General features: G+C 36.3%; 2 long non-coding RNA genes across 2 annotated transcripts; both read left to right on the top strand.

Moving 5' to 3' along the window:
* The first annotated feature begins 249 nt into the window (after positions 1 to 249).
* LOC131006692 (uncharacterized) lies at positions 250 to 1,383 on the top strand. Its single transcript, XR_009095707.1, has 2 exons — positions 250 to 529; positions 1,117 to 1,383. It is a non-coding gene; the product is annotated as an uncharacterized LOC131006692 (long non-coding RNA).
* Positions 1,384 to 7,641: 6,258 nt separating this feature from the next.
* LOC131006702 (uncharacterized) lies at positions 7,642 to 10,763 on the top strand. The gene is made up of 2 exons (XR_009095717.1): positions 7,642 to 8,189; positions 10,497 to 10,763. It is a non-coding gene; the product is annotated as an uncharacterized LOC131006702 (long non-coding RNA).
* Positions 10,764 to 13,332: the final 2,569 nt, after the last annotated feature.

Here is a 13,332-nt window from a genome sequence, read left to right as displayed (position 1 = left end):
TTTTGTTTCAGCTGGGCTTTTAATTTTTAAATCTGTTGGGCCTTTATTAATTTATTTAATTGGATTTATGCAGATTTTTATTTAAAGGAGATACACTATTTTAATTAATTAGACTTATTAAGTTTGATTAATTATTTTAAAGATAATTAGCATAATAATATTATTATTATGAAGTGCATATTTTAAGTAATTACTTATATGCTAAGCATGTCATGAAATTGCATTATATTTTGCAATAAGAATATTTATGATTTAATTGGTTTTATTTATAATTCCAATTATTAAAAGATGAGTAAGAATATTGTTGGTGTTCTTAACTCAAGAGAAAATGTTTTCAATTATTTATTCATTAAATTTTGAAAACCCGGCTAAGTGAATCATAGAATATTAAGCACTACACCATGACTTAAGATTAGAATTCAAGGAGACCTATTGAGAATAGATTTCTTGTAGGCTTTGAGCAACAGGAGGATTAGCATTGCTATTCCGATTCAGAGATAAGGATAAACGACAGGCTTTGCCTAATCAGGTGGGCATTATTTTATTATTACGTATATAGAGATCCCCTGCGTGACGTAGGCCTCATATGCGAATATATATGCATGATATGTTTTGACTATTTATTCAGTTCTTATGAAATGCTTATATGTTTAATGCCCTTTATGAAAATGAAAATGTTATGAAAATGAAATGTTTATGAAATGATTGACTGCCAAAATGTTTATGTTTTTATATGTATCCTATCTGTGTTGGTTCGCCAACTTTAAAGGAAATCCAATTGGGATCCTATGCTAGACAAAGGTCGCTAGCTAGGGTTAACGTGTACACTTATGGAGACCGCGAGTCGCTTGCGACCGGTCTTGGCGTCCGTGGTAAGGAGGCCTCCTTCCCGGCGCGTGACAGAAAGGAACATATATGGATCATATGAAGGAAAATGATCGGCCGATCGACTTTATGAAAATGAAAGAAATATTTTAGTAAGCGCAGGTCATTTAAGAAAACCCCTGTGTGTTACTGTTATGGCAGTTCAATTTATATATGTATGCATGTTGTATTTTCGGCTATGCCCACTGAGTATTTTTATACTCAGCCCTGCATGTATTTCTAAATGTGCAGGTTGAGCAGTTGATGGAATGGAATGATGTTGAGCGGGTGTTCCTTTGACATTTCAAGAAATGTAACCTTGAGTATACATCTTCATATGTATATCTCACACGTTTTCCGCTGCAAAACACTTTGATTAAGATAGCTCTATGATATGAAGTTGTGATACGTGTTATTGGGTAACCACCTTAATCAGTTCTCAATTATGTGTATCCAAATAATCATATATGATCCTAGCATTTTATCTATGAGTGACATTTCCATATACTTTAATGTTAAGTAATTGTCCATTCCCATTTCTTATTGTTCACCCCAAGTCATAACCCCGATTAACCCGTCATTGGGATAGTGGGCTGTGACAGAGTGGTATCAGAGCGGTTCGTTCGCTCTGACCCTAGAAACCTTATTCTAAAGAGTCGAGTCTAGTTTGATTCTTTAGACTTACACGGGTTCATATGGCACCGCTCAACACTCCATTGCATCGTGCTCAATCAAGGAAAGAAGGTAACTGCAGTTTCAATGTTTTAAAGATGTTAATGTTCTAAAATGCTTCATGAATATGTTTATGTGAAGAGCAGGTTATGATGAAATGTTGAATGTTTTGCCTTTCATGGCATATTTTCGCAATCTATGATGTTATGATCAGACGAATGATAGAAAAATTGACATATGTTTTCCCGGAGAACATAGATTGCTATAAGTTGCATGATCACAATTTTAAAAGAACATAGACTACTAGATTAGTAGTATATCTCTACAATCTAGATTCTTAAGGTGATGATGTAGAAGAATGAAAGAGAACTTAGAGCGTTTCAGCTCCCTTAAGAAAATGATGGTTCTTTTGAACTACAAAGAGGATTGAAAAGATATGTACGAGGTAAAGGAAAAGCACAGAATGACGATACACGATGAATTCTAGGTAAACGTTGCATCAAAGGTTGAACCATAGTCTCTACGTTCAAATGTTCAAGTGCAACGGAAGTACGACGGAATATCAAATCGACTTTTGCTATAGTATAGATTTTAAGAATAGTGTGTTTTGTCTGTGTACGTATGTCTGTGTGTATATGTCTTAAGAGAGGTTTGGGGTTTGAGATCAATAGGATAAGGAACCTTAAGATAAGTTTAGTTGTCATGATAAACTTATGCTTTGTTATGTATAGTATGTTCATGGCTCTCCAAGTTCGGGACGATGTTTCCCGTGTGACTGGGAGGTGATGATGTTGGACCTGGCCAGTCCACATGATCCAAATCTCAGTAGACGTCTTTTGGGTTGAAAACCCATGTGTTTCAACTTTCGGTTGAAAAGCCAGATGGGTTCATACTAGAGGTCATTTTGTTCGACCTAGTAGTTAATCATTTCATACCCTCTGGTCATTCTTTTGATTCTCTTGAACAATTTCTACAACACCTTGTTTTGATGTTGTGTTGAGTTTGAGCCTTGCAACTCGTGAGTTGTCATAATAGATCCCCTTGTTTGATATGACCAAGAAATGTTAGTCTACCGATGTAGTATACTACCCAAACTATGACTTCATATAATTGTGTCTCATTGTGATTGGTTGAGATTAGTTTTTGTCCTATAAATGATATCGACCACTCATTATGATAGAAATTCAGAGTCCAAGCTAAGACCGTAATATAGTGTTCGAGTACGAGGACTTAAGTTAATTGGTCTATGATAGTTTTAAGATAAATTCATAGGAAAGTGTTATTCATGTGATAGGTAACAAGAAATGGGTTGATGACTATTTTAGTCTTTGGAAAAAGAATACCCCGTAGATGAGCCCTAGGAATGAGGTAGGAGCAAAATGAACCGCCGAAAAAGGACGAGGGAACTTATTCTCAAGTAAATCTCGTGTATATAAATTGGAATTTGGAATCCAATTGATATGAGGAGAAACCCGAATCTATTCTAGATCGGAAAGTTAAAGTACTAAGGAATAAGTCGATACCCTTAGTAATAGTTCTTTGGAAGCACTATGATCAAGAAAAGGCGATGTGGGAACTCGATTCTAGCATGAATGAGAAGTACCCAGAATTATTTTCTGTGGTACAAATTTCGTGACGAAATTTCTTTTAAAGTGGATAGTATGTCATACCCCGACTTTTAATCCCTGATTAAGGGCTTAATTATTAATAATTAGGATTCGGCATCCATTTATAATAAAAAAACTGGTTTGATTTATCTGATGTGATTTAATCATTATATATGTGTTTAATGTGCTTAGTTAAAGGAAAATTTTTATAAATATGGTGCATAAGTTTTAATTGGTGAGTTAAGTGTATTTATATGAGCCACATGAATTTTAAATTATGCATGAAGTCATGAATTTTATCTAAATTTGATAGTACATGTAACACCCCGTACTTTTCCCTATGTTGTGAGATAGTGTCTTAACACTATTGAGAATACTGAGATGTCAGAGAGATTGACTGTCCTATTAAGAAAATAGGAATAATGAGTTGGAAATAGAGTCGAGAAAGAAAGAGTGAAAAACCTTGAAAAAAAAAAAAAAAAAATCGGTCAGAGAGACGTCTAGTTTGTCTGTGTTTGCCGACTGCTTTGACGTGATATTATGTGAAATTACGTGACTGATTGATTATGTGAGTTTTGTTACGTATGTCATTGTGAGCAAATTATTATGATTTTTATTTGATGACTTTAGCACTTGGAATTTTAATTAAGTTTTCAAAGCAAGTGCAGTTTATTTTTACCGAGAAATCAAAGAATGTCGGTTTATGAAAATTTTTCCAAACAAAATATTTTCAAATCATTTTTCCTAGGATGAGGAATATTATAATTGAGTGAGTGCACTAATATTAGTGCCATATTTATTTTAAATATTGGTCACAATAGTTTTGTGTTATAGCATTGCATTAATTAGTAATTAGTCTTTTATGATTTTATGTAGCTTAACACATGATTTATTCTAGACTACACAACCTTACACACACATGATTAATTTAATCTAATAAGCATGTGATTAATTTCCTTAGCCTTACTTGAAGTGGACGTGTGGTATGAAGATGAAGGGAAGGGATTAGTGTGTAGGTTTAGGGGGGGACAAGTATTAAATGGTGAATAGTGTTTGGTCTCCAATCATCCTTCCTAAGCAAAATAAATTCACTTCATTTCCCTCATTTTCTTCACCATTCGGCCATTCTCAATTTCTATCCCTCTCTTCCGATTTTGCTCCAAAAGATCACCATAGATGAATCACCAAAGCTTCCAAGTTCACATCAAGATCAATTCCTCCACCAAATCAACATAAACATCTTTCAATTCTTGAAGATTTCAAGAGGACCGTGGGGTTTGGTTTGAAGAGTGAGAAAGGAAAACTTTGATCCTTGTTTAATCTTGGGTAAGTGATTCTTATTTTTATAGATCTAGATTGTATGATGTGTTATATGTGAGTATATGATCATGATTGAGCAAGAAAATCACCCAACTTATTTCTATGAAATTTTTGAAAATTAGGGGCTTGAAACCCTACGAAATTTTGTTGTTTGTTTTCTTGAGTTGGCTTGAGTTATATGATGATTGATGATTATTGAGTTAATATATATGAATATCTTGATGATTAGCCATGAGATATAGATTTTTCTATTAGGTTAGTTTACCTAAAATTGGGATGTTGAGATCCTATGGATCAATTGATGTATTGATGATGGATTTGAGTTTATGAGATGATTCAGATGATTAATGAAGGATGAGATTGAAGCTTGAGGTTGAGAGGTGAAAAATGAAAAGTGTTAGTTTGAGGAAGAAGATGACATACATGTGTATCTATATGTGATCTTGTTTTATGATGTTGATTTGTGCTAATTGGTAACCTAGGATGTTAGATCTATGATTTGATCAATAGGTTATACATGATTAGTGATATTTTCAAAAGAGTTTAGTTTAATAAAAATTAGGACTTTTTGCCTATGTGTTATTAAAGTGATTTTGGCTTAAGATATATGTATTTGAGCATGATATTAGTGTATAATTATATTTGAGTAAGTCTTTTGTTGGCTAAGAAAATTTTTGACTTAGTTTAGTTTGTATGAGTTTTTGAGTTTTCATATTTTGAGAAGTCGATGATTGATGAAATGAGGTCTAGTTGCTTTATGACCATTATGTGAAAGTTTGTCATGTTTTATTAAGAGTTTTATGATGATACATGAAGTTTCATTAGAGTTTAGTACATGATAAAAGGGAATCTATATGTGTATAATAATTTATATGATGAATGAGATCATGTTTGAGTATTTGAGTAATTTTGATCATGAAAATGAGAGGAGAATTTTAATGATGCGTTCATTGAAACGTTTTACTAGAGATTTGAGGTTATGATGTAAGAAGAGAGTCAAGATTTGAGTATGATGAGCATTATAATGTGCTTGAATGTTTGTGAGTGTTATATGTGTTTAAAATGAGCTTTGATGAGTTTCCTTGAAGGAATGTTGAGTTGAGTATTTTAAGAGTTTGAGATGAGATTTTGGTGAATTTCGTAGGCCTACTGACCTACTGTGATCGACGGTTTTTCAATGTCAAAAAGCTTTGAAAATTTTATACCAAGTCTCTACATGAGTCTTGAGAACATCGGTAAAATTTCAAGTCATTTGGACTTCGTTTACTATTTTTATAAAATACAAAACCGAAACTGCACATTACTACCGAGAGTTTCAGAGAGCAGGGGAAAGAGTCATTCATTTCAGTAGCTTCCTGTGTGATCTAGCTTTCCAAAATTTTATGGTATTAACCTTATTGTGTTAGCTAGATATCCACAAAATGTGAGCCCAGTTTGACAACATTTACTATTTTTCAAAAATCCAAGTTTTCGATTGCTCAAAACTGCCGAATATGGTAGACTGTAGTAAAACAGTCATGTCTCCTACAATACTTGGAGTTTTTGACTCTACTTCTTTTTTTATGAAAATGGACTCGAAGACCTTTCTTTTGGTATGAGTCTCGAGTCCAAGAGGCGTCGGAGTAAGAACAGGTTGGATTTTGAAGTTGAGTCAGTGTAAAAACAGAGCATGTTTTGATAATGTTTGATTGTGTTTTCTTATGTGCCTTATGTGATTGTGTTGTCTATGTGTTGAATGAGATTAGACGAGCCTTATATGAGAGATAAATCGAGACTTAGTACCATGATTTTCTTGAAACTTATCCTTGAACTTAAGGATTTGAGATGAGTGGAGAGTTTATATAGAGATGAGTAAAGAGATAGAATATGAGATAGAGCATGAGTTAAGGCTTTATAAGTATGGATTTTAAAAGGATTAAAATGTTTTAAATCAATTCCTTTTTTAATGGAGTTTAAAATGCTTATTTAAGTCATTTATAAATGAATAATGAGAAATGCGTAAAGAAGTTCGTAAATGAATCGCGGCATGAGATTTTCAATTTCCCTAGTAAACTAGGGAGATATTATGAAGGAACAAGCAATAAACGAGATTCTCACCACCGAGTCACTACAACAATTGGAGAAGGAAAAAGTTCACGCACAAACAAGATATGTACACCACCTCAAGATGGAGGTAAAGAAAAAGGAAATGGAAGGAAAGCACTAGAACTAAACTTAAGGTATAACCCAACCCCAAGGCTAGTAGGCTCAAGTTAAGAGAGTGAATGCTTTGGCTAAAGTGCCAAAAGCTACAGCAAGAATAAAGTTGGAACGCCACCACAATAGAAACTTAGGAACCCCCATTAAATAATCATTTGAAAATGAGAAAATGAGTTTACATGGCAGAAGGAGTGCCATTAATCTTTAAGTGAAAGTTACCAAGATGATGAGAAAAGTTTGATATTAGAATTCCCTAGTCAAATCTGAGAAGGTGACTTAGGACGAAGGAAACAATTAAGGTAGTTCACCACTTTACTAAGATGAAGTGGGTGAAAGAATGTTGTTAGGTCCTGAACTGGTCCAACAGATGATTGAGAAAGTCGACCACATCAAGCAAAGAATCAAAGAAACTCAAGATAGACAAAAGTCTTACGCCAAAAAAAACGCCGATCGGAATTAGAATTTAATGTTGGGGATCGAGTTTTCCTCAAAGTCTCTCCCTCAAAGGGAGTTATACGTTTCGGAAAGAGGGGCAAGTTACGACCCCGTTATATAGGACCTTTTGAGATCCTAGATAAGTTAGGTCTTTGTAGCCTATAAGTTGGCTCTGCCACCAAGCATTGTGGATGTATACAATACGTATAGCACCTCGCAATTAAGAAAGCATGTGATTAAGCAAGATAAAGTAGTCCTAGCCAGGACCTAAGTTGTGATGAGAAATCAGTCCAGATACTTGATCGCAAGATTCAAGTTTTACGAGGCAATAATATTGTTCTCGTCATGTAGTGGAACCATCACAGGATGGAAAAGGCCACAAAAGAGATGAATGAAACGAATGACTAGTATCACAAAATAGAATACCAGATATGCAATTCCGAGGACGGAATTTTTATAAGGAGGGAGGAATGTAATACCCCGTTTCCCTGAGTTCAATTTAGAATTTATTTTGAACTTAAGATTTAAGATGATTCACGCCGGATTGAGAAAAAGAATTTATTTTAATTCCAACAAAAATGATTTACAAAAACATTTGTAAATTTAGTTATTAAATTTATATGCATTGCATATTTATTTAATTTAGCAATCAAAGCATTTTCACGAGCTTTTATTTAAGCAAACACTGAAGAATTATTACAGTTTTCATAGTACAACCGGGAAGACTTTTTATTTTATTATTTTATTCCTCCCACTACTCCCACCTATTTCCACTCACACGTTACTTTTGTCTTCCACCCATCCACCACCTATCTCCACTTTACAACACTAAAAATTAGCTAAATTCCCATCCACCACCTACTCCCACCCTGTACTTACTCTCTTTCCAGCTTTAAACCATGATGGAAAGTAAATATTTTAGTCATGTTTCCACTCTTCTCCTACGCCAATAATTCACAAGTCACCAACCTCAACATATACTCATTCAGAGTTCAAGTTTAGCCAAGAACAACAGAAAGCAATTCATTCTCCTCACAAATCAAGCAATCGAGCCAATTCAGATTTCAACGGCTCAACTCAAAACTTCTAAAGGTTCATCCATGTACTCCCTTGCCTATTCTACTCAACCAGTTTCGTTTTAGCAATTCGTCAAATTTTCATGAGCATTAAACTGCATAAGATTTCATTGTGTATAAGCATGTTATATGAAAGAAAAAAAAAAAAAAATGTGAACTTTACTTGATATATGCATACAGTATAAATTTCATGTACTGCATTTACAATGGAACAATAAAAAGAGAAATAGAGAAATGTTATGTATACTGTATGAATCGAACTTGAGTCTTGAGCTTTGTCGGGTGGTGGCTGTGTGAATTGAGTCGGGAGGTGGACGGAGGCACGGCACGACGGCTGTGCCGCTGCTGCCCGGCCACGGTTGGAGAGAAGGAGGTGGGCTGGTCGGAGCTAGTCTAGGTGGAGGGTTGAGCGGAGGACGGCGGCAGCCGTGGGTTGCTGTCGCCGGGAAATTGATGAGGGAGACCGAGGGAAGCAGCGGCTGTCGGTCGGTTGGGTGAAGGGAATGGAGCTCCGGCGGCGGTGAAACTTCGAGAGGAAAGAGGGACGAGCAGATCTTGGAGAGTCGAGGGTGATGTTCTGGTTAAGGGTAGAGAGGGCGGCGATGGTGGCGGCATGAAGCTGCTGCCGTCGGCCAAAGTGCAGCGGAGAGAGGCAGGGCACGGCGGTAGCGTCGCTGCTGCTCGGCCACGGACGTTTGAGGGAGAGAAGAAGAACCAGGCGGCTGTTACCAGCCGAAGAGAGAGAGATCCGATGGAGATGGGGCGATTGCCGGCAGCTGTTGTCGCCGGAGAAGCCGAGCGGATTGTGTGAGCATAAGAGAGACGGTGGTGGCGGTTTTGGCCGCTGCTCGCCGGAGATCGAGACTAGGGTGGAGGTTGAAGGAGATATAGGTTGAGGGAGATGGAGGCCGGTCGCCGGCTGTCTCGCCGGAAGGAGCCGCGGCCGTGGGATATGGCTGAGAGAGAGAGCCGCGATTGAAGAGAGAGAGAGAGTAAGATGGGAAGTGTCTGCGTTTGTGTTGTGAGTGTGACCGAGAGAGGGAGTAGGGAAGAAAAGGGGGTGGGATGTTGGGCTTTAGGTTTGGGTTAGGAGTTGGGTTTTAAATTTGGGCCGGGTTTTTAATTAGTGTTGGGCTGAAAATTTTGTTAGAGAGTGGGCCGATTTAATTAGTAGTGGGCTCGAGTCATGGGCCGAGATTTTATTTATTTTTGTTTCAGCTGGGCTTTTAATTTTTAAATATGTTGGGCCTTTATTAATTTATTTAATTGGATTTATGCAGATTTTTATTTAAAGGAGATACACTATTTTAATTAATTAGACTTATTAAGTTTGATTAATTATTTTAAAGATAATTAGCATAATAATATTATTATTATGAAGTGCATATTTTAAGTAATTACTTATATGCTAAGCATGTCATGAAATTGCATTATATTTTGCAATAAGAATATTTATGATTTAATTGGTTTTATTTATAATTCCAATTATTAAAAGATGAGTAAGAATATTGTTGGTGTTCTTAACTCAAGAGAAAATGTTTTCAATTATTTATTCATTAAATTTTGAAAACCCGGCTAAGTGAATCATAGAATATTAAGCACTACACCATGACTTAAGATTAGAATTCAAGGAGACCTATTGAGAATAGATTTCTTGTAGGCTTTGAGCAACAGGAGGATTAGCATTGCTATTCCAATTCAGAGATAAGGATAAACGACAGGCTTTGCCTAATCAGGTGGGCATTATTTTATTATTACGTATATAGAGATCCCCTGCGTGACGTAGGCCTCATATGCGAATATATATGCATGATATGTTTTGACTATTTATTCAGTTCTTATGAAATGCTTATATGTTTAATGCCCTTTATGAAAATGAAAATGTTATGAAAATGAAATGTTTATGAAAAGATTGACTGCCAAAATGTTTATGTTTTTATATGTATCCTATCTGTGTTGGTTCGCCAACTTTAAAGGAAATCCAATTGGGATCCTATGCTAGACAAAGGTCGCTAGCTAGGGTTAACGTGTACACTTATGGAGACCGCGAGTCGCTTGCGATCGGTCTTGGCGTCCGTGGTAAGGAGGCCTCCTTCCCGGCGCGTGACAGAAAGGAACAATTATGGATCATATGAAGGAAAATGATCGGCCGATCGACTTTATGAAAATGAAAGAAATATTTTAGTAAGCGCAGGTCATTTAAGAAAACCCCTGTGTGTTACTGTTATGGCAGTTCAATTTATATATGTATGCATGTTGTATTTTCGGCTATGCCCACTGAGTATTTTTATACTCAGCCCTGCATGTATTTCTAAATGTGCAGGTTGAGCAGTTGATGGAATGGAATGATGTTGAGCGGGTGTTCCTTTGACATTTCAAGAAATGTAACCTTGAGTATACATCTTCATATGTATATCTCACACGTTTTCCGCTGCAAAACACTTTGATTAAGATAGCTCTATGATATGAAGTTGTGATACGTGTTATTGGGTAACCACCTTAATCAGTTCTCAATTATGTGTATCCAAATAATCATATATGATCCTAGCATTTTATCTATGAGTGACATTTCCATATACTTTAATGTTAAGTAATTGTCCATTCCCATTTCTTATTGTTCACCCCAAGTCATAACCCCGGTTAACCCGTCATTGGGATAGTGGGCTGTGACAAAAATTTTGACTTAGTTTAGTTTATATGAGTTTTTGAGTTTTCATATTTTGAGAAGTTGATGAATGGTAAAATGAGGTCTAATTGCTTTATGACCATTTTGTGAGCTTTTGTCATGGTTTTATTAAGAGTTTACGTTGATACGTGAGTTTTGTTAGAGGAGAGTCAATTTGAGTATGATGAGTATTATGATGTACTTGAATGTTTTTGAGGGCTATAAATGTTTAAGATGAGCTTTGATGAGTTTTCTATGAAGGAATGTTCAGTTGAGCATGTTTGCTTGTGTGATTGAGTTCGGAGTCATTTTTCGTGATGCACTGACCTACTGTTTTCGAGGGGCTTTTGTTACCCAAACACCATAACAAATTTATGGTAAGTATATTTTGGAGTCTTGAGCACACTGGTAAAATTTCAAGTCAGTTGAACTTTGTTTACTATTTTTATAAAATATAAAACCAAAACTGCTATGTTCTGCCGAATTGTTCGGTGGGTAGCCAATAGAGTCACCTTTTCCAGTATCTTTCCCTAACGTTTTGGAGACCAAATTTTTATTATTAAGACATAAGTTTATTATATATGTACACACCAAATTTAAGACCTTTTTGACAACGTTTACTATTTTTCAAAAATCAAACTTTTCGATTGCTAAAAACTGCCAAATATGGTAGACTGTAGTAAAACAGTCATATCTCCTAAAATACTTGGAGTTTTTGATCCTACTTTTTTTTTAAATGTGACTAGACTCAAAGCGGTTTCGTTTGGTATAGGTTAAGACTCCAGTGGACTTCGGTACCGAGTCTGGTGAGGTTTTGAAATCGAGTCAGTGCAGAGTGAAGGTTGTTTTTGACTTGTCTATGTGTCATTTTCATATGCTTAAGTGTTTATGTTTGTTTATGTGCTTGATTGCTATGAGTTTGGTCCGAGTTAAGAGTTAAGTCGAGAGTAGGACGTGTAAATCCTTAGAAGTTAAGTATACCTAGGGATTGAGTTTTAATGGGTAAATAGACGTTGAGTGAGAAGTTATAGTTTGAGATGAGATTGGATTTAGTAATTGGGTTTCTGACTAAGGTTTGTTTTATCACATGAACCTTCGATGATGATGATGATGATATATGAAGGCCCGAGCGAGATGAAGAAGTAAGTCGCCTGATTTCTTTCCAGGATTTGCGAAGGACTTCAGGTGGGCAATATTTTGAGTATACATATATCATTCGAGCTTTCTAAAATGATTTGATGATATTTATGAGTCTATCAAATGTTGAGTTAAATGATGTTTAAAAACTGTTTGACTTGCCAATTTTTGATGATGAGCTTGTGTGTTACCCTCTACTGTTGAGACGAATTCGGTCCTGCCACAAGCGGGATTTTGTGCACAGAGGTGACTGTGAGCCGTATTCGGGTCGGCCGGTCACGGTACTTGAGAGGGAGGCCTACTTCTCAGTACTGATAAACATGCATTTTTACCTCTTGGTGTGTCATTTTTGATGTTTAGTTATGAGGATTTTGTGTGTTTGTTGATTTATTTGAGCTTATATTGGTTTATGGTCAAGAACTTGTCAGTTGCTTGTTGTTTGAACGAATTTTCAGAAATAATGAAGTAGAATTTGGAAGAATTGGCTGAAATACAAGTTGTAGTTCGTCTCGATAGGAGTTCATGAGCACAAACGGATCGTAAATCAGAGTTCGGACGAAGGAGAACGAGCTAAAACAAAATTGTTGCGCAAAGCGTCAGAGCTCGCGCGGCCGCATGCCACGGCCGCGCGACGGAGCAGAATTTGCTGGAAGACCGCGCGGTCCAGGCGCGCGGCTGCGCGAGAGGCCCCGCGAGTCGCCGAGTTTTCGCCCAAAAGTTCGTTTTTCAGCCTTTTACGCGATTTTGGGGTATTTTTGAGTCCTACTTGACCTAGGGCATATAAATACTCCCCAAGAACTTATTTCAAAAGAACCTTTTATCATCTTTTATCATATTTTACTTTTCCAGAGAGCTGAGAGAGACGGAGAACGGAGCGAGAGCAAGAACTGAAGATTCTCAATTCTACTACGGTTTTTCTTGTGGATGTTTATTTGTTTTATTGAGAATTGTATGAGTTCATATGTCTATGTGTGGCTAGAATCCCTTTTTTCCCAGGGTTTAGGGAGTAAACATGGTTTGAATTTCTGACTGTTTGATTCAATTAATTGGATTGTTATTCCTTTCTATGTTCTTGTTTTAATTGTTTGCTTTATTGATTGGCCACCAATTTAGCATAATCATAGGTTTTAATTTGAGATCGGGAGATGATAATTATTACATGAACTAAGAACATAAAACACATTTATTTTAATTCTAAAGGGAATTGATATTTGTGAGGGCGTTAATCCTATGAGCTTTTAGGAGTTGCATGTTAGAAGTGCGATCCGGGGACAGTAGCCTTGCATGTGAAGCTGCCCGGATCTTTGGCCATCGGATTGAAGAGTGAAGCTACCTCTGAAGGTAGCCATGGATCTCG

Source organism: Salvia miltiorrhiza, chromosome 1 (assembly GCF_028751815.1).
Source record: "Salvia miltiorrhiza cultivar Shanhuang (shh) chromosome 1, IMPLAD_Smil_shh, whole genome shotgun sequence".
Taxonomy (NCBI): domain Eukaryota; kingdom Viridiplantae; phylum Streptophyta; class Magnoliopsida; order Lamiales; family Lamiaceae; genus Salvia; species Salvia miltiorrhiza.
This window is presented reverse-complemented; position numbering and strand designations above follow the sequence as displayed.